This window comes from Erythrolamprus reginae, chromosome 7, assembly GCF_031021105.1.
Source record: "Erythrolamprus reginae isolate rEryReg1 chromosome 7, rEryReg1.hap1, whole genome shotgun sequence".
Classification (NCBI taxonomy): Eukaryota; Metazoa; Chordata; class Lepidosauria; order Squamata; family Dipsadidae; genus Erythrolamprus; species Erythrolamprus reginae.
Genome location: NC_091956.1, coordinates 54081311 through 54101494, shown reverse-complemented (window position 1 = coordinate 54101494; position 20184 = coordinate 54081311). Strand labels below are relative to the sequence as shown.

General features: G+C 42.4%; 1 protein-coding gene across 6 annotated transcripts in view; it reads left to right on the top strand.

Annotated features, from left to right (window-relative positions):
* Positions 1–7651: 7651 nt before the first annotated feature.
* FAT1 (FAT atypical cadherin 1) overlaps positions 7652–20184 on the top strand; it is a 152012-nt gene continuing 139479 nt past the window's right edge. For 3 of the 6 annotated variants that reach the window (XM_070757587.1, XM_070757589.1, XM_070757590.1), the window contains exon 1: positions 12114–12194. The gene's annotated coding sequence lies outside the window, so the exon portion shown is untranslated. Of the gene's footprint in view, positions 7738–9479; positions 9541–12104; positions 12195–20184 lie in introns of those variants that run through there. The other 3 variants (XM_070757585.1, XM_070757586.1, XM_070757588.1) reach the window with 3 other exon arrangements.

Below are 20184 nucleotides of genomic sequence, written 5' to 3'. Positions count from 1 at the left end.
TCTTACAAACTATTTTCATCTTACAAACCCACCGCCACCGCTGGGATGCCCTGCCTCTGGACTTCCGTTGCCAGTAAAGCATCTGTTTTTGCGCTGTTGTGATTCACCCGAGGCTCCCCTCCATGGGAAACCCCACCTCCGGACTTCCATGTTTTTGTGATGCTGCAGGGGAATCCCAGCAGGGGAATCCCACCAGCACAAAAATGGGTGCTTCGCTGACAACAGAAGTCCGGAGGTGGGGTTTCCCATGGAGGGGAGCCTCAGGAGAATCCGAGCAGCGCAAAAACAGCCATTTCAGCTGGCAAAAGGGGTGAATTTTGGGCTTGCACGCATTAATCACTTTTCCATTGATTCCTATGGGAAACATTGTTTCGTCTTACAAACTTTTCACCTTAAGAACCTCGTCCCGGAACCAATTAAATTTGTAAGACAAGGTATCACTATACAACTAAAACTTCAAAAAGTATGATTAAAACCCAGACATGCTTAAGAGAATGATCTACCAAGGGGGAAAGAGATGGATATTTTGACTTTCCTCTGCTCCCACTAGGAAGTGTAATTTCAAGATTTCTTGTCCCAGGTGGAACCATGGTCATTCAAAACTCATCTCTGATCAGTCCCAAGTGCTCCCATTCAAATACAGGGAACAGTGTGTCAGCATGTAACCCTGAAGTAATAATATCAGTACAGTAAAAGTAAATAAAATGCTGATTCATGGTGTTTCAGCAGAATGTTATCTGATTGGTCAGTTCATGTATATAATGTAATACACCTTTTGTGGGGGTGTGGTCTGGTTTGATGGCTTGGTTTAGTGGTTTAGTATAGTGTGGTCTGATAGTAGCCTGTTAGTGATTTGTTCTGTAATATAATGTAAAGGAAAAGTTATGATTTGATACTACTGAAGAAGCAAAAGAGCCTTTTGAAGAAAGAACTCCTTCTGTCATGTCTTTATTGAGGAAACTGCTTTGTGCCTGGTATCCACCCCGTTTCCAATGAAAAATTAAAAATAACTCGGACACAGTGCTGCCAAAGAACCAGCTTTGGTAGAAAAATCAGCAGATCAGCAGAAGAGAAAAAGGCTCCTACCATTCATCAGTCATCTTGAGGGAAGACTTCATTCAAAGAATGTCAACAAATAACCAAATTCCTGTGCTTCAGAATTCTCAGGGCACTATCTAGTTATACACTTTCAAGCTCATATACAGTGTTCCCTCGATTTTCACAGGTTCGAACTTCGCGAAACGGCTATACCACGGTTTTTCAAAAATATTAATTAAAAATACTTTGTGGCATTTCCCCCTATACCACGGTTTTTCCTGCCCGATGATGTCATATGTCATCGCCAAACTTTCATCCGCCTTTAATAAATATTTTTTTAAACAAACTTTAATAAATAAACATGGTGAGTAATAATCTAAATGGTTGCTAAGGGAATGGGAAATTGTAATTTAGGGGTTTAAAGTGTTAAGGGAAGACTTGTGACACTGTTCATAGCCAAAAATAGTGTATTTACTTCCGCATCTCAACTTCACGGAAATTCAATTTTCATGGGCAGTCTCGGAACACATCCCCTGTGAAAATCGAGGGAACACTGTATAACCAATGCTGAATTTTGATTGGAACATGCTTTCATAATGTGCTTATGACAAAACATCCATTTAATTTTGCTCTACAATTTTAGAAAAAGAAGAAAAACAGTTCCATTCTTCTAAAGTAGTTCCACACCCCTGGGATCTCACAAGAATAGCTGAATCAAAAATGGATCTGATTTACTTCTGGTTCACCTGTTATTGATTTAAAACTGCAGTAAAAGTACTTTTTTTTTAAAAAAAATGTATGACTCTCTAAAGTTTCCAGATTTCCCATTAATTCCAGACTCCCTTTTGATTCATCCACCTCTGGGTTTCTGGGGGTCAATTTTTTCAATGAGCAAAATGGCTTGACGCTTTTGTCAGCTCCCAGAACTGATGGTTTGAGGAGAATCTACAAGACATTCATGTTGCTTTCTTTTCACTACTTCAATTACAGCAGTTCAGGAGATAGTCATAATTTTGCTCCTCCCCACCGGCATTTTGAAACACAAGATCCTTTCAGATTTTTGGACTCAACACTGCAGAAATGTCCAAGGAGCAGTACATCTATAGCTAATGCAAAAGCTCAGAAATCAGAATGTTTTCATGCTTGCATGTCCTCTGATCCATAAAGACAGTGATGCCTGAAAAACAAAGAAATAAGCAACAAAAAACCATGATGACATCAAAATTATGACACATATGCAACAATGGCATTGGACCAGAGTACTTCCGGAACCGCCTGCTACTGCACGAATCCCAGCGACCGATAAGGTCCCACAGAGTTGGCCTTCTCCGGGCCCCGTCGACTAAACAATGTCGTTTGACGGGACCCAGGGGAAGAGCCTTCTCTGTGGCGGCCCCAGCCCTCTGGAACCAACTCCCTCCGGAGATTAGAACTGCCCCCACCCTCCTTGTCTTTTGTAAACTATTCAAGACTCACTTATACTGCCAGGCATGGGGGAGTTGAGACACCTTTCCCCCAGGCTTTTTTATACTTTGTTTTATGTTTGGTATGAATGTGCTATTTGGTTTTTTTAAATAATGATAGGGTTTTATATATTTTTAATATTAGATATGTTCCACTACTATATTGTTTTTATTACTGTTGTGAGCCGCCCCGAGTCTTCGGAGAGGGGCGGCATACAAATATAATAAATAATAATAATGTCATTACACAAATGGTACCACTATGTTCTTGAGGCATTAGTATCCCAGCAGCCATTCAGGTCCCACAGAATTGGCCTTTTCCAGGTCCTATCAACCAGGCAATGCCATCTGGAGGGGCTTAGGGGAAGGGCCTTCTCTGTGGCGGCCCTGGCCCTTTGGAATCAACTCCCTCCAGAAATTTATATAGCCCCCACTCTCTGGCCTTACGCAAGGTTTAAAAAACTCATCTTTGCCCGCAGGCTTGGGGCTACTGAGTGTTAACATTTTACTCCAGCTGATTAGGTGAATATATATTATGATGAGATGAATGGGGATGAGTGTTTTTTTAAGTCTCAGGGTTTTAGATTCATTTTAGGTTTTGGATTTCTGATATGCTTAGTTTTGTATTTTTTATTTATCTTGTGAGCACCACTGAGTCTTCAGAGAAGGCTGGCATAGAAGTCAAATAAACAAACAAACAAAAATTATGCCTGCCACAAGTATGCAAATTGTAGTATTTCTATGATACCAACAAATATGTTGCAATTGGCCCCTCTTGAAGATTCTCCTAAGTATACTTATTTTGAAGTCTGTGAACCCCATTGTGTTACAGATATTTTTCTCTGGGCCCCAAATTTCCTTTGGTACTAACAAGCAGTGTCTGAAATGAAATACAGATATGATTAATGGGAAAGGGATATCCATAGTAGCTACCTGATTTTTTGGTAGTCCAAAAAGTAAAAAAGATACCAGAAACAATGCAATCAAAGCCTTGCTTGTTCTTATTGTAGGAAAGCCCACACCCCCTATTAAAAAAATATTTATTCTTAATATTAAAAAGTGGCAGGATTGAATATTTCCCCTAAAGGAGAAATGGAGAAAAATCTTAACAAAGGCAGAAGGAAACCCCAGTCTTCCTACCATAGGAAAACAGCCTCAAATAGAAGCATGAAGTGGCTGGTCTTTAGGAATGGATATTTTGTACCCAGAAAGACTGGGCCAATCTATTCATATATTTTATCTATTATACTATACTATACTATACTATACTATACTATACTATACTATACTATACTATACTATACTATACTATACTATACTAATTATATTATATTATTATATTATAATACTCTACTCTACTCTATTCTATATATTTATATAACCATCCTGAGTCCCATGGGATTGGGTGGCATAAAAGTCAAGTCAAATAAATAAATTTCTCCCAACGTGAAATCAGACTGGATTTTTCTTCCCACATTATGTGTTGCACAGAAAAAATAGACAGTTCAATTGTACTGTTGCAACCATAATCAATGTGGCCTGATACTGGGTGAATATCATTTAGGTTTAATCCTATTTATACAGTACTCTTATTTTTATACACGCTATACATCTGCGACCTATTTTATACCTCTTTTATTAGCTGAGTGTTGAATGCTGTATTATCACAATTAGTAATGCATGCTGACGTGAATAAAGAAAGGACCATAATCCTGACTTGTCTGACCATACCTTGAATGGAAATTTGTATATTACTTCATCAACTTGATTTCAGGAATTGTTCCAGGTCCACATGCCTTCAACATGCATTATTAGAAAATGAAAATTGGATGGTTGCAGTGTTTAGTGCATGTGTTTTAAAGATGTTATAAGCAAAAAGCAAAAGGGGGGGGGAGAAAAATCCACCCCACAATATAATCCTCTCATTTAGTAATCAAAACTAATTTTACATCTCAATTCTTGCCATACGATACAGTTAAGTTATTCTTATTTAAGTCATTTTACATTACAATTTTTTAAAAATGAGAAAATAAACAGAAACAACGATATGTACATTTCCACATGTTCTCCATTCAAGGTTCCTGGCAATGAAATGCTTGTTCAAGTATAGAAAAAGAAATGTGCCTTTTAGACCATTATAATCCCAATATTTTTGTTTGGAAGAGAAGGGTGTCCATCTTCCCAGGAAAAGGAGAAACATAAACTGTGACAAAAAGGTTGTCTCCAAGAAGAGTGATTCTCAATCAACAACACAACAAGGTCTGTACATATTTGAACAATGAGTCATAAAGAGGGTACTGAATGCTATCTGAGCACATTTTTCTGCTACTAATTAAAGGTGCCATTTCTTTTTTACAGACATCTATGCAGGCCTTAAAACAATCAAAAGCTACATCTGCTTTAAGGAATCAACTCATTAAAGCAGCCAAGCCATTAAAGTTTGGGCAGAAGCCTGAGAAAAGGTGGGTTGCTTTAACAAATAGCAGAGCTATTCATTTGAAATCCAAAGTTCTTATGAATAATTTTCAAAGCACGCAACAGCTCTATCTGGAAATAATCTAGATGAGACATGGAACAAGTTAGCAAATCTTTTAGTCTTACTGTAAATAAAAATGTAATAGGAAAATGTTTGTAAATATATAAATGTAAAACCTTGTGGTAAAACCTTTCTGATAAAGCAGGCCTGTCAAACTAGCCCTCTGCGGGCCAGAAATGTGATGCACAGGCCATGCCCACCCCAGCTCCACTAAGGCAAAAAGGTCAGGATACCTCACAATCTGGCCAGTGATGTGATTGCGTTTGACAGCAGGGTGATAGAGTGATTAATGGAGTTTAAGAACAAGATAGTTGAGAACTGTTTGAGAATTCCAGAGTGAGAAATAGCCATTTTAAGCTAGTCATGAGGGTTTGGAAGTTGCTAAACCAAGTGGATTGGTTGCTGCTTTCCTTTTTTGCCACAATGTTTTATATGTCTTTCAATTTTCCCAGTCATGAAGGTTCCGCAGTAGCTTTTTCTTTTACTATAGTTTTAGCGGAACCATCCAGTCATGTTTGCAAGATGGAAGATCCTATAAATCAATGGAAACAAATGAGTCTATAGTCAGATAAATGAATATTTATCTGACTATAAATGAATGGCTAAAACCATCACTATTAAAGTATTATTGCCGATAATATTAATTTGTTGTTTATTAGATTTCTATTTAGATGTTCTATACTTTCTACCGCAGTGTCCCTGGTGTGTCTCCAAAATTCCAATATGTCCATCAGTCTGCGTGCATCTGATGATACTGTCCATGATTTTAATTTCTGCAGAGCAGAAATGTCCCTATTTGTGAATGTCAGTGTCAAAACTCTCTAGTCCTGCTTCAATGCCCAGGGAAGGGGGGTTGTTGGAGTTGGCTGGAGATTATTTTTTCAGTCATTTCTTTTGCATGAACTGTCTAAACAAAACCAGGATGTTTGGTGTCATCTGCTGTATACCACAAACAATCTCAAGAATCCTGCTTGGCAGCAGCTTGACAAAGGAAGGGGGGGAGAGAAAACGTGCTCCCAAGGCTATGGATTTCTGCTGACTATTTCTTTTGAAAAGTGAAAGCCCATTATCTGAGATTATGTAATTCTAATGTTTATCTTCCAAAGGGTTGGTGGGAAACCCACAGAACAAAAAGCTCTTTTGTTTCTTTTGCCGGCCAACTTTTCCTTGCAGTCCTTGACAATCCCTCTAAAACAGATCTGTCCTGCATCGAAATCATCTCCCAACATTTTTATTTTATTTATTTGTTTGTTTTGTTTAACACATAATGGAGGTATGTGAAGATATAATAGTACTTATATACATGATACATTTTGTGAGAATGGAGAGATAAAAGAATAGAAAACATTAGAAATAATAATATTCACATACATGATGCTAGTAAGAAAATATAGAGAAACAATAGGACAGGGGACAGAAGGCACACTGTTGCACTTATGCACACCCCTTACTGACCTCTTAGGAATCTGGAGAAGTCAACAGTGGACAGTCTAAGGGGAAAATTTGGGGGGTTAGGAGATGACAATACAGAGTCTGGTAGTGAGTTCCATGCATCAACTACTTGATTACTAAAGTCATACTTCCTGCAGTTGAGTTTGGAGCCGTTTACATTAAGTTTGAATCTGTTGTTTGCTCGTGTGTTGTTGAGGTTGAAGCTGAAGTCGTCGTTGACAGGAAGGACGTTGTTGCATATGATTTTATGGGCTATATGCTTAGATGGTGTTTAAGGCGACTATTGCTAAGTTTTCTAAACCTAGGATTTAACGTGAGTAGATTAGCATCCGTACCAGGATTTCTGGGCAAATCAAAGTATGCGTACGTAAGTGACTGCATCTGAAAACGCAAGAGCCGCGGGATGTGATGATGATGACACCGATGTGACAAACGGATCCGACGATGTTTGGAGAAAGTCGGAGAGAATAGCTTTGGAATTTGGCAAAACGATCCTCTTTTTTTCACCCTTTTTGCCAGTGATGAGTAGAAGCACTTAAGCTCCCTCCTCTTCTCTCTTCACCTGGCCGCAGTCGCTCAAGCCACGCGTCCACTTCCCCCAGCGCAGAAGGCAAGGCTACCCGCGCCGGCAGAGAGAGAGGGGAGAGCGGGGAAGGAAAGCTGGGGGTGGCGCCCTTCTCTCCCACCTCTCGCGGAGCAGAGTTCGCCCACCCGGGCCGCCGCCCTTTCGGCAGAGGGCGACGGAGGCCAGGCGAGAGAGAGCACCCAACCGCCGCCGCCCGGCTTGGAGAAGCAGCAGCCCCTCCGGAGCAGCCTTCGGAAGCGGGGAGTGGGCGGCGCTCCACAGCCGGCGAGTTCCAAGCGAGGCGGGGGAAAGAAGAGGGACCCGGTTGCAGCCTTTCGCTCTCGGGGCGCTGAAACTCCACAGCCGCGCGCTTTGCCCGGACATGTCTTGGAAGAACTTGGATCGCGTCCCGCTCCTCTCAACTTGCTAGGGGAGTTTTTTCTCTCTCCCTTTTCCTTTTCCCCTCTGTCTCTCCTTTTGAACCGGATGGGTTCAATCCGGCAGGCGGCCACCTGGAGATGGAGAGAAGAAGGGGCTGGGAGAGACGGAGCCGAGCGGGTCTCTGATTCGGTTCGGGCGAGTCCTTTTGAACCCGCCGGGGCTGTGGGAATGGACTGAAGCGAAAAGGAATCTGGATGTAAAAAGCAAAGCGAAGCGAGGTTCGCACCCAGCTGGACTGGTTGGTGAGTCCTCCTTCCTCCCCCCACTTCTCCTTCCTTTACTCCCCCCCACCCCCCAGTTGCGTTTCGGAAGCCCTGCTTTGCTTTCGCCTGAAAGTGGGAGTAGTTCCACAGACTAATGGACAAGCACTGCTGAGGGGGGCCGCGGAGGCGCACCGGCCCTTTGCGTCCCTCGCTCTCTTCACCTCCTTTAGTTTCTATCTGCATGACCCCCCCCCCAGCCAAAAAACCCCAACCTTCCCCACCATCACCCGTTCCTCCTTTTCTTCCCGCAATGAATGATTCCCGGTTGCAGCCTGCGCCTCTCAGACTGTCCTTTAAGGCAGTGTTTCCCAACCTTGGCCACTGGAAGATATTTGGACTTCAACTCCCAGAATTCCCCAACCAGCGAATGCTGGCTGGGGAATTCTGGGAGTTGAAGTCCAGATACCTTCAAGTGGCCAAGGTTGGGAAACAGTTTTAAGGAACCTTAAGGTTGTAAAAGGGGCGCTCCCCACAGCTTTTACGTATGCGAACGAGTGCAACTTGTTTTATGAAATAGCGCCTTTGGGAAAGGAGAAACAAAGTGGGCGAGGCGTGAGGAAGCATTGGGGCGCAGCGCCCTCTAGGTGCCAAAAAAAGGGAAATACTGTAGTTTTGAGCACCCGTCTTTTTTTTCTTTTTTTTTGGTCTCCTGTGGCCCGTACCGCCGCCAGTCAAGTTCAGCATTGTCCGGAGCCACGAGGAGAGACAGAGTTCAGTGCCTATTACCCTCCCTCGCCCCGCGTCTATTGTTTGTCCCACCTCCTTTGGGGTCCCCTTCCGGTTTTCCCCAAAGGTGAGCCTCGAGGGCAACATTTCACGACCCCTGGTCAGACTCCCGGGGCGTGTGAATGGGAAGAAGCCGGCTTCCTGAGGCGACGTGTGGGGAGGGATTGGTGTCGCGGCCATTCGAGTCCCCTTTAAGAACTCGTCGCGGGACCCATTTTTTTAAATAAAAATCTTAAGCAGGGTTCGTGAGGCAAAGACCGGGGCGAATCTTGGGAGAATCTGTTTGATTTTTTTTTAGCCCCGCCTTTTCGAGGGAGGTTTTAAATAAGCGGGGGGAGGAGGCGAGCCCTTCCAAGGCGATTCAATTTCGTAGGGTGGGTCGCCAGGTTTGGAAACCGGAACTAAACACGGCGCGGGTCCCTTTTCTCGGGGATGCTTCTCTTTTAAGCCTCGTCCCACAGCGGTTGGTTTTACACGCTCCTAGTTGTTTTACACACTCCTGGTTGTAAGCCGCTTCTGAAGCAGTCCGCGGGAGGAGAGGCTGCTCCGTTAAAACGTGTGGTAATTCAACACTCCTGGTGCTAAAAAAAAAAAAAAAGAGCGCGCTGCCCCCCAACAAAAAGACCAACGTGGCGTGAAAATCGACGTTCTGTTGTCACCTGCTGGTCCGGGACCCGAGCTGCCCCTGTGCTCCTCGGGCCGTTTGAGCCGCGCTGGGTTGGTCAAGCGATTTGTAATCACAGCCACCTCGAATCGGATCACTCCGGCTCAAAGTCCCATCCGGAAGTAGGTCCAGCCAGGACCACGAGGCACTCTTCCCTGCAGACGCCAGTACAGGATCGTGTCTCGACTGCCCCCCTTCTTCTGCAGGAGATGGTGCCCGGCCGTCGTTTAATCAGGATGTAGCCCAAACGGGCGCGCCCCACCACATTTCTGCGCATCGAGGTGAAATTCAATCAGACGAAAGTGGTTTATAATGGAAACCGGAGCCAGGCATCAATTTTTTTATGGGTAGGATCGCGCAGCAAAGCCAACTGGAGGGTGGTGATTCTTTAGGTAGGTAAGTAAGTACGAGAAGACCTGTTGGCTGCAAACCTAAGCGTCGTATCCTAGGAGTAAGCCCCGTGAACCACCAAAGGATTTACATCTTGAATAGAAGGCTAAAAGTTGCTGTGGGTGGACTACCTGGAACTACCGAGGCCTGGCTTTTCTTTATTCCATCCGCCTCCGCCTGTTTGCAGAAGGCAGGCACGTCCTCCGCCTTCTGTACTCTGTAAACTGCTGATAGGCAGGTGGACGCGAGTTTTTATGGGGCTCTTCAAAGGATTTCCAACTGCCCGTTCGTGACAGGGCAGTTTTTTAAAAATTCATTCATCAGAGGCAAGTCTCGCCTCTCTTTTTTTATCAATGGGGCAGGGGGAAGAAAAGTCACCTTCCTTGCTGTAAATTGTTCGGAGGGTTTCCTGAAATCAGGGAACTGGATTGCTGGTGTCGGGTTACATTTTAAATCAAAGCTCTGAAACGGAATCTGAAAACCCACCCATTTTCCCGGAGTTTCCCCCCCCTCCTCCAGGAGAAACTCCCCCACCCCCTCCCAGTTCCAATTGGAAAATCCTTTCTAGCTCCCAGTCTCTCCAAAATAATCCAGCAATGCATCTGGCGTGTGCGAAAATCCCTACTCCTAAAAGTAAGTGGCTCAGCTTTGCGATTCCCTTGGCAAGACGCCCCTTTTATTTCGCCTTAAGAAGCGGGCGGAGGTGGTTACGGTACGGTGATCTTTTGTTGGGCAGTAAGAGACTGCGGAGACTCCTGAAAAGTTGCCGGCAGGGCGGTCCTTCGCCGAGTTGAGCTCCAGTAACCTTTTCACGTTGCTCGGGGACGCGCTGCAATTAATAATTCAAGTATATAAGCGGTGTTGCTTAACCGAGAGAGAGCATCGCGGCTGTCGATCAGAGCGAGAGTGAAGCCTCGGGCAATGGACTAGTGTTCAGGATCAACCGTCAAATCGCTTGGAGGCGCCTGAATCCAGGAAAGATCAAATAGTTGATCTGATTCAGGCAGCGTCCGTTTGACATACGTCTGGGAATAAGCCTGCTTTCCGTCAGTGCTTTACTCATGAGTAAACATAGGGGATTGCCTTTAATAGAAGGCAAGATGGCTTGTGGAGTACTATGATGGTTGATGGGGTCCAAACTGGTTACAGGGGGAGGCTTTTGCGTGTGCATTCCTTAGTTTAAATCGGGTAAGTTTGTCTTTAATTCAAATACTGGACTGTTTTTAGAACTGCTTGGGCCTCCCAAGTTGGCGCCGCTGCCCTTTCCTGCCTGCCTTTTAATTTCTGGTTGGGATTTGGTCCTTTGCGGGATCTGCACCAAGGGCGTCGAAGCGCTTTGGGGTTCTGCAAGATTGAAAGCTTTAGCGAATTCCCCAGCTGTGAGCGCAACTGCAGGTTAATGAATGACGGCCGGTGCCGCTGAAGGTTTGGAGCGGCGGAGCGTTTAAGTGCCAAAGGAGGCGAGTTTTGGGTACGCGGAGTCTTCCTTTTAAGGGCTTGCAACAATGTGCACAGTATAAAGCAAATTCCAGGCTAGAGACGGACTTGGAGCACAGCACTATCATGCTCGGCTGAAATCCGGGCGGGTGGAAACTAGAAACTCAGATCTGAGGCTTTAGTTCTTTTTTTAAAAAAAAAAGGAAAGGAAAAGATGCCTTGTTCACATTTCCTTGCTTTAGGACATTAACCCGATGATGGATTAAAGTCAAATCTCCGAAGGTTCAAAGAAAAGATTAACGTACTGCTAGAGGCAAGCATTACTTTAAAAGGAGCTGCAAAAGGAGCCTTAAATATATTTAAAGGTTCTTAACAAAGATTTAGCTGGGTTTATCCTAAAGATCAACTGTGTACATGTGCATTCAGGAAGGCTTATTCCCGGGCCGGTGTTTTGTTTTGTTTTCATGTTTGCAATTTTTAAAGGAAACCCCACCTAGCTTTTACTTCCGAGTAAACAGATTGGTTCCAGCCAAGACTGCCTGCAGGCGGCCTAATGAACCCGGTGAGATTTCCCCCCTGAGTCAAAACAGGGCTCTGACCCAATAGACCAGTGTTTCCCAACCTTGGCAACTTGAAGATATTTGGACTTCAACTCCCAGAATTCCCCAGCCAGCGAATGCTGGCTGGGGAATTCTGGGAGTTGAAGTCCAGATATCCAAGTTGTCAAGGTTGGGAAACACTGTAATAGACTTACCTCCTCCTTAAGCCTTTTCTCCTTCCTACCTCCCCCCCCTCCTCCCGGCCATTGTTCGTATTATCACAACTGTTGCTCCCTTTAAACGCGCCCGGTCCTTCAAGGGGAAAAAAGGGTCCGAAGGAGGAAGAGTGGCGCGTTTGATCTGCAGGGTTATAATCACCCCGGAGCCACATGGAGCCGCTTGGAAGAGTTGGCTTGAACTTTTCATGCCGGAGAAATTAGTTCCGGACGCGGTTTGCGGCGGCTGCCCCTGCTTTGGCGGAGGAATCCGGGGACCCGGAGCGTGTCGCGACGAGCTGCTGGAGCGAAGGAGGCGCCGCTGCGGAGGTGGCGAGGGAGGGTGGGGGAGGAAGACAAGGCAGGACCTCGGGGGACTGGAACCGGGCACCATGCGAGGGAACGGGCTAGCGCTTTGCCTCCGGGGAAGCCGTCTCCCACGACGCTTCCGGGGAAACCTTGGAGGTGAGGAACGGGGCGGGGGATCACGGGACTCGAGGCGAGCCGAAAGCCGAGGAAAAACGGGAGTTCGAAGAAAGTTCGGGGTCGGTGCCTTCCGGGGGTGGAGGAGCAGCAGCCAACAAAGCGGGAGGGCAAAAGTTGCCAACGGAAAAAGAGGCGGCCGGGACTAATCGCGCAAGGGAGGAAGGTGGGAAAGTCGGTGCTTGCGGCAAAGTTAGGATTTTTTTTTTCTGCCCGGGCGCCCTGTTTGCATTTGGATGGTGGCGGAGAGTCTCTTCCCCCCGCCAATCCGCCGCCGCCTATCTGGGCGTCGGGACGTGAGGAGAATAGCAAGTGAGACACGAGGGGCTGCAGCCTGTCCGGGAGCTTTTGTCCTGCTGCTGCCATTAGCTGAGTAGGGCCACGTTGGGAATGAAAGGGATTTGCGGGGGGGGGGGGCGATGAGAGGGAAGAAGATCCCTTTTTCTTTCAAGAGTAATTGCTAAATCAAATCTTTTATGGGAGGTAGTTCTCAGAGTGAAATAAAGCCTCTAAAGACTTTTTTTCCCTACTCACTCCCACTCCCTTTCTCTCTCTTTCCCTTCTCTCCCTCTCTTTCTTCTCTCCCTCCCTTTTCTCCCCCCACTCTCCCTCTCTCTATCCTCTCTGCCTCTTGCTCTCTCCCCCTCTCTTTCTCTGGGAGTTGACGTCCACAAGTCTTAAAAGTGGTAGAGTTTGGAGTCCTCTGGCTTAAAGTTTTATCTGCTAACACCCCTGCTCATTATTTTTTTTATCAAGGTCAGCCTGTCTTTCCTAATTGGATCAGAATCCAGTTTGTGACCTAAGTAAAGTGCTGGAGAAAAATTGAAGGAAATAGGCAGTAATTATCTTTTCTTATTAGTGGACTTGGAAAGGAAGGAGCTGTTAACTATGGATTGAGGCTGTGCTTTTCTCTTGTTATGCTTGCCAGAGTTTGTTTTGAAGAGCAAAGGGTGATTAATATGCCTTAAAAAGGAAGGCATGCAGAATTCTTGGCATCATGTAGTGGAAGATTATAAACTTCATAATCTGAAGTAGTAAGCATTTAAAATGCCAAGATTTGTTTATTGTAATTATGTTCCAATTTTTCTCTTTAAGGCTGGAGATGGCACACATGAGGATTTCTTATTTTGTCCCACCACAGAAATCTGTGAGATAAATTGGTTTGAGAGATGGTGGTAAACTCATGTGGAGTTGGTTAAACTTGGCTCTCCTTGGTCCAAGTGAAAGCCCTTCGTTAAATATAGCCTTCTTTAAAAAATAAATTTGACTGTTGGTGACTTTATGGAGAGATCCATACAGCTTTCTTGGCATAAATCCAGAAGTACCTTGTCCTTGCCATCTCTCCCTCTTACAGAAATACAATGTTTAGGGCACAGTCTATAACTGAATGTAATCAGTTCATAGCAAGGTCCCACTTGTTTCAAGCAACACTTAAGTATCCTTGAATCCTATACATATCTATTCAAAAGCAATTTCTGTTTAGTTAAATAGCAGCAGGTTCTATAATAATATTACCGTATATGCAAATGTGTGTGTGTATATACATACATACATACATACATACATACATACATACAGTGGTACCTCTACTTAGGAACTTAATTTGTTCTGTAACCAAGTTCTTAAGTAGAAAAGTTTGTAAAAAAGCATTTTTTCCTATAAGAATCAATGTAAAGCAAATAATGCATGTGATTGGGGAACCACAGGGCCTGTAGAGGCCCTGTTTCCTCCAAGGAAATTCCTAGAGAGGCCCCATGGAGGCTTCTCCCTGCCTTTTCCAGCCCTGTTTCCCCCCAGGAGATTCCTAGAGAGGCCCCACGGAGGCTTCTCCCTGCATTTCCGGTTACAGTTTCAGAGGTTTGGGTTTGTAAGTGGAAAATGGTTCTTGAGCAGAGCCAAAAAAATCTTGAACACCCGGTTCTTATCTAGAAAAGTTTGTTAGTAAAGGCGTTTGTAGGTGGAGGTACCACTGTATATTGATATATATATGTACAGTATATCTCAAAAAAAATAAAGGGAACACTTAAACAACAGAATATAACTCCAAGTAAATCAAACTTCTATGAAATCAAACTGTCCACTTAGAAGCAGCACTGGTTGACAATCAATTTCATTTTGTTGTCAGCACATTCAACTTTGTACAGAATAAAGTATCCAATAAAAATATTTCATTTATTCAGAGTGTTCCCTTTATTTATTTTTTTGAGAAGTGTATGCACACACACACACACTAGGCTCTATTCCTTTCCACTTATCAGCATAAATATGTATATGAATTTTAAGAGGAAAAGGTGATCTGGAGACTGGACGCATGCATATTACATTGATGTGTCTTACTGTATGAGTTTAGGAAGGAATGCAGTTCTTTAAGGAAGTTGGCAAATAGATGCAATGTGTGTACCCCGCTAACACCAAAATGATTTTTTCCCCTTATACCCAATTCACTGTACAACCTAGATTTATTCACATGGAGCTATCTTATATTAATTTTTTTTTAAATTAGTGGAATAACATTGCCTTGGCAAATTCCCGTAGGATTTCAGTAGGCCTTTAGAGAGCTTAACTTGGGACAGACTTCATTCTTGATCTTTCTGTTTCTTTTCTGGCTTGTTGACAGTCTCCACCACAGTTTGACCTTCACATTCTTTGGAAGGATAGAACTTACAATGTTCAGAGAGGAAGGTCTCAAAAATTAGGGGGTTTTCTCCCAATTTTTTTTGTTTTATATGATAACCTCAACAATCTGAGAAGCTCCCAACAAAAAACCATCTTCCTATTTTCAGACTTAGTCCCATTTTAGTTTATTGGTTGTGGATCCCGAATGTGAGTCCATTTTCTTATTTTTCAATTCTGTTTTATATTTTGTTTAAGTGACATGTATCATCTATATCAGGGGTGTCAAACTCACATCGCCAGGATGGCATCACATGACATTTTGTGTCTTTTTATTCCTTTGACAAGATTCTAAGACAAAAACAATATGCATTAGTTGAACTTGTATAATATACTAAACAAGCCATATTATGGTTTAGTACGGTGTAGATTTGATAAGCAAAAGGCTTATTTTCATATAGTCATTAGTAAGTTTTTAAAAACGTTTTTAAAAAAACCTGCTTCAATCTGTATCTATTTTCCACTATGACCAGCAATACTTTTATTGTATTTTTACATTTATTATTCATAATTTTATTTTTTGAATTTATTTATTTTTGATTGTATCGTAGAGCATTTTGTCGTACAGTACCAGGTTATCTGGTACAATTTTAGCTTATCTCACTTGATTTGGTCAAAGGGGTGCACTGTGGGCCCCATTAGTAAAACGGTCTAGTAGAGAATAGAAGGAGAGCCTTTTCTGCTGTGGTCCCCACTCTTTGGAATATCTTGCTACCTGATGCGAGGTCTGGCCCCTTTTGGTTTTCCAAAATAGTACAACCTGGCTTTGCAGTTGGCCTGAAGGAGCTCTGTATTGGAGGCAACAGGTGGATTACCAATCCTGCCCTTTGCTTCTTGTCTCTATATTTAATGTTTTGATATTTGTATGATTTTAATTTGGACTTTTCAGAGAGAGATGTGCAACATATAAATTTAATAAATATTTTCCTATTTTTAAGGTATAATCTTTATTGTAATGATCCTTTGCTTTTAAAGAGAGAAGGAAAAGAAATGATTTTAAACTTAAGCCTTCATTTTAAAAAAGGGAGTGTCTAGTTAAAAAAGAGTATACGTTGCCAGTTAACTTAAGCAAGCAACTTTTCATACTATATTTTAAACTTTATTAAAATATTTAATCTTGCAATATATTTCAAATAATAAACATTTTAACATGTTTAGATAAGTATTGACAGAATTTATTCATTCAGCAAAAACCCAGGAAAAGTATATGAATGGATCTTTGTTTTTCTGTTTTATTTCAATAACTATAATTTGTTTAAAGCTCCAGTCTCTGAGCTATATAGTCAAATTCCATGTAAAATGAATGTAAATCATGGGCTATGCATAAAAAAGTGTGCAGTTGGTTTTTTTTTTAACTTATTGCATATTGTTGGAGAAGAGCATAATTATTAAACTATACTGTAATTTGTTTAAAGCTCCAGTCTCTGAGCTATATAGTCAAATTCCATGTAAAATGAATGTAAATCATGGGCTATGCATAAAAAAGTGTGCAGTTGGTTTTTTTTTTTAACTTATTGCATATTGTTGGAGAAGAGCAGGCAGAGCTGGGGGATGGGGTTAAGCATCTATTATCTGAGAATTGTTTTATTGCCACCAATGGTCCAAGTCCAATCCCTCCTGAATTCTTTTAACCTTCATCTGGTGCCAGTTTAATATTGAACTTAATTTGGCTAGATTCTTGTGTAAAGCTTGAACAATAAATCTTTTGAATTGCAATTTAACATATGGCCCTGATTCTTTGCACCTGTCATTAATATAGTCAATTCAAGAGGATTTGTACTTGGATCATTTGTGGCAACATAACAATTCTAAGTTGATGACATGCTTAACTCCTGCCCTCCATTCTTCTTCTACTGATTTTTTTTTTTTGCATTAAATGCTTTTTTTATTCATTGCAATCTTGTTAGTTACAACACAATACCATATAACAGTAAAATGTTATATGGTATTGTGTTGTAACTAATAAGATTAGTATAGGAATTTATGTAGATATTTAGTTGCTAAAATAAGTAGGCATTTAGATATGATAGGCATAGGCATTTAGATATGATCCTCAATGAACAAATCATATTTACACCCACTATTACTTATTCCCAGTGGAGAACAAATCCATAGAATAAAATAATTTAGCTTTCACAATGTAGTGACACATTTTGATAGTTTGGTAATTTGACAGAAGTTAAAAAACTTTTGGAAAAACACTTCTCAGTATACAGGTAGCAGGCGTGCCTGTCAGTCATCGGAGAGCCAGTTGCGAGGCTCTGGCGGCATGCAGGTGGGTGGGTGGAACCTTGTGCTGCCTTCGCAACCAACTGACAGGCATGACTGAACCGGGAGCGTTTTACCCATGATAGGTAGACCTCACTTTCCTTGTTTAGCAACCATCTGAAGTTGGCAGGGGGAAGCAGCTTTGTGACCAGTCCTCTTATCTTATCCTCAGTATTTGGTTGCTTCACAATAGTCATGCATTTAGGACCAGAGCCGCATTCCTTGGCCATCTGATCACCATTTGTGAACTTCATAAACTTGCTCCTGACAAGCAGACAATGGAGATAGTGAAGTCAAAATTGCAAGTTACAGTCACCTGAAATCTCACTTATCAGTGGAAGTAATTGAGTTGCCGATCCCAGTTGTGGTTGATAAGCTTTGTTCCTCTACAGCAGTGTTTCTCAAGTAGTGGGGTGGGGTGTGACCCCTGGGAACTTGCTTTTTTACCATAGGGAGTAGGGTTTTTTTGCACCGAACAATAGCACACGGCACTGAGAAGGAGATATGAAGTGCAGATAACAAGCCCTTATGAGACACCCTAGAAAAATATTTAACAGGGATGAAAAGAAGGGAGGAGAGAGATGGAGATACTGACACAAACCTAAGTCTCCCAAAAGCTAAGACAAGGAAATATGAAGTGTATGTAGCGCTTGGCTTCAATGTGACTATGATGGGAGACGAGGAAAGACCGGTATATTTACTATGTCTAAAAATGTTGACAGTGGACAGTAATAAATCAAATAAATTAAGGCATCGCTTAAACACATTACACCCCAATCACGCTGATAAGCCGCTTGAGTTTTTTCAGTGAAAACATGCGGAATATTGCAAACAATCATCTTGGCAGAGAATTGGGGGAGGGGGTGCAAAATGTTTACTTCTTCCTATGGGGGCGTAACAGAAAATAATAGAGAAACACTGCCCTACAGTGATTGGCTCCTGATTCTTTTAATGATCAATGGTGGTTGCAGTTGTTTTTAGCTTTGTTATCTTTTAGCCATAGCTTTTTAAATAATTAGTAAGTTAGATTATCTACAATTGAATTTTGCATATAAATGTTTACCTATTGTTAAACATAAGAACATTTGCAGGAGAGACGGAGTAACGACGCGGACACAAGAGCTGGATTTAAACTGGGTCATTTTTATTAAAATAAATTAGCATAATTTATTCAATTAAATTAGCATAAATAAACTAACTTAACTATGACCCAAACACTGGACCTGCAGGGTCAAACAATTGCTTCCAGGGCGGAAAAGATGACGTAACATAAACTTCCTGGGCAACATATGGGCGTAGCTCCATGCTAGTCCAGGTGAGGGACCCCTCCCTCACCTGAGACCCTGCCATGCACTTGCATGAGGGGGGTCCCGCCGGCTAACCCCTAACAGGGGACTTAAAGGTGCAGGACCCAAAGACAGGTTCCCCCCAACTGCTCAGGTTGCCCAAACCACAAGCTTGGGGAGAACCTGTCAATCATCCCCAAAGATGCCCAACGGAGAACACGCAGTTGCTAAACCACCACCCAGTTTTCCGCCCCTAACCTGCCTACCCAAATGACCAAAGGTAAGCCAATTATACTAAACAAGTGCAAGCACCCCCTAACCGCTTATCCTTCTCCACAGTGTGGAATAGGCGAAAAAACGGTTTGGCCAACAGGCCAGACCGCAAAAAATTCCTATTCGGCCCCCTAGGGCGACCCATAATAGCACACTGAAAATAGGGAGGGCGGGCGGGTGTCTGCTCTGGCGATGTCCGGGCGAAGAGGCTGATTTCAGGCCTGCATGCCCTTTTATAGGGCTAGCAAGCCCCGCCCGGACACATCACCAATCAGGCCACCCTGGCCTGATTTTCAGCCGAAGTCTCGCGAGCTCGCGAGACTTCGGCCGAGATCCAAGATGGCGGCTTCGCCGGGTGGCCGCAGTCTTCCTGATGCCTCCTGCAAACGGCGCCGGTAGGTGAGGTCTACCGGCGCTATTTGCATGAAGATCTCAGAGAAAGCAAACAAATTTATATATTACCCTAGGAGTTCTGAGATTGTACAGCCTTTTTTCTGGTTCCAGACCATTAGCTCACCAAATGGATTTAGTGGCTAATCATTTGTTAACAAAAGGAAAGTGTCAGATGTGGGTCTTTTATTATGGCCTTTTGTTAGAAGTAAAACCTAGGTTTAAGCCTAATACTTTTGTTTTGAAGCATGTTGGATTGCTCACCATTTGTTAATAAATAGACATTTACAAAAGTGAATTAGTTGGGTTTTTAAGGTGCTAAGGAATATGCTAGGATATTCTAGGGTCATAAAATAATATATTTACTTGTGACAAATCACAATTTCCTCTTGAGTCACTTTGTGGAACAGAATGTCATATTGTATATTTGGAGATAATTGAAGGAATTGTTTATGGTTTAGAAAATTATTCACAATTTTTGAGATTGCTCCAAAATTCTTTGGTTGCAAAACAGTGTTGCTTGACATCAAATATTGGCTATCATATATTTTGTAGAGCAAAGGTGAAAGCTCATTATCTGTTATCCTTTTTCTAGGTGAAGCAAAGCAAATCTTAAGATTTGATAGTACTTTAGAGTACATGTAAATTTAGAAAAACCAGGATCTTGTTGTATCATGTATTAACTGAGGTATGTAATAAAAAGTAGTATATTGGAAAAAAAGTAGTGTTTAAGGTAAAGCACCTGCACTCTAAAATCATGATTAAAATATTTGAATTAAGTTGAATGGAGCAGAAATTGCATTTGTTAGTAGAACAGTTACTGTGTAAACTACCTTACTGAGTAAAACTATAATTGTTTTTACAGTGTTCGTAAAGGATAGAATTTCTTCTTGGGATGGTAGTCTAATTAAAAACTAATCTTCACTTAAAGCTGTTATGGCTAGGAATGTAGGGGAGATTATTTTTCTGTCCTTCTATTAATGTGTATTTTATTCATATCTGAAATAATGAAAAGTGAGTTCTCTACCTGAGCTTCAGCAAATACAAAATGTTTTGTTTTGTTAACTGCTGTTTGGGGTAAA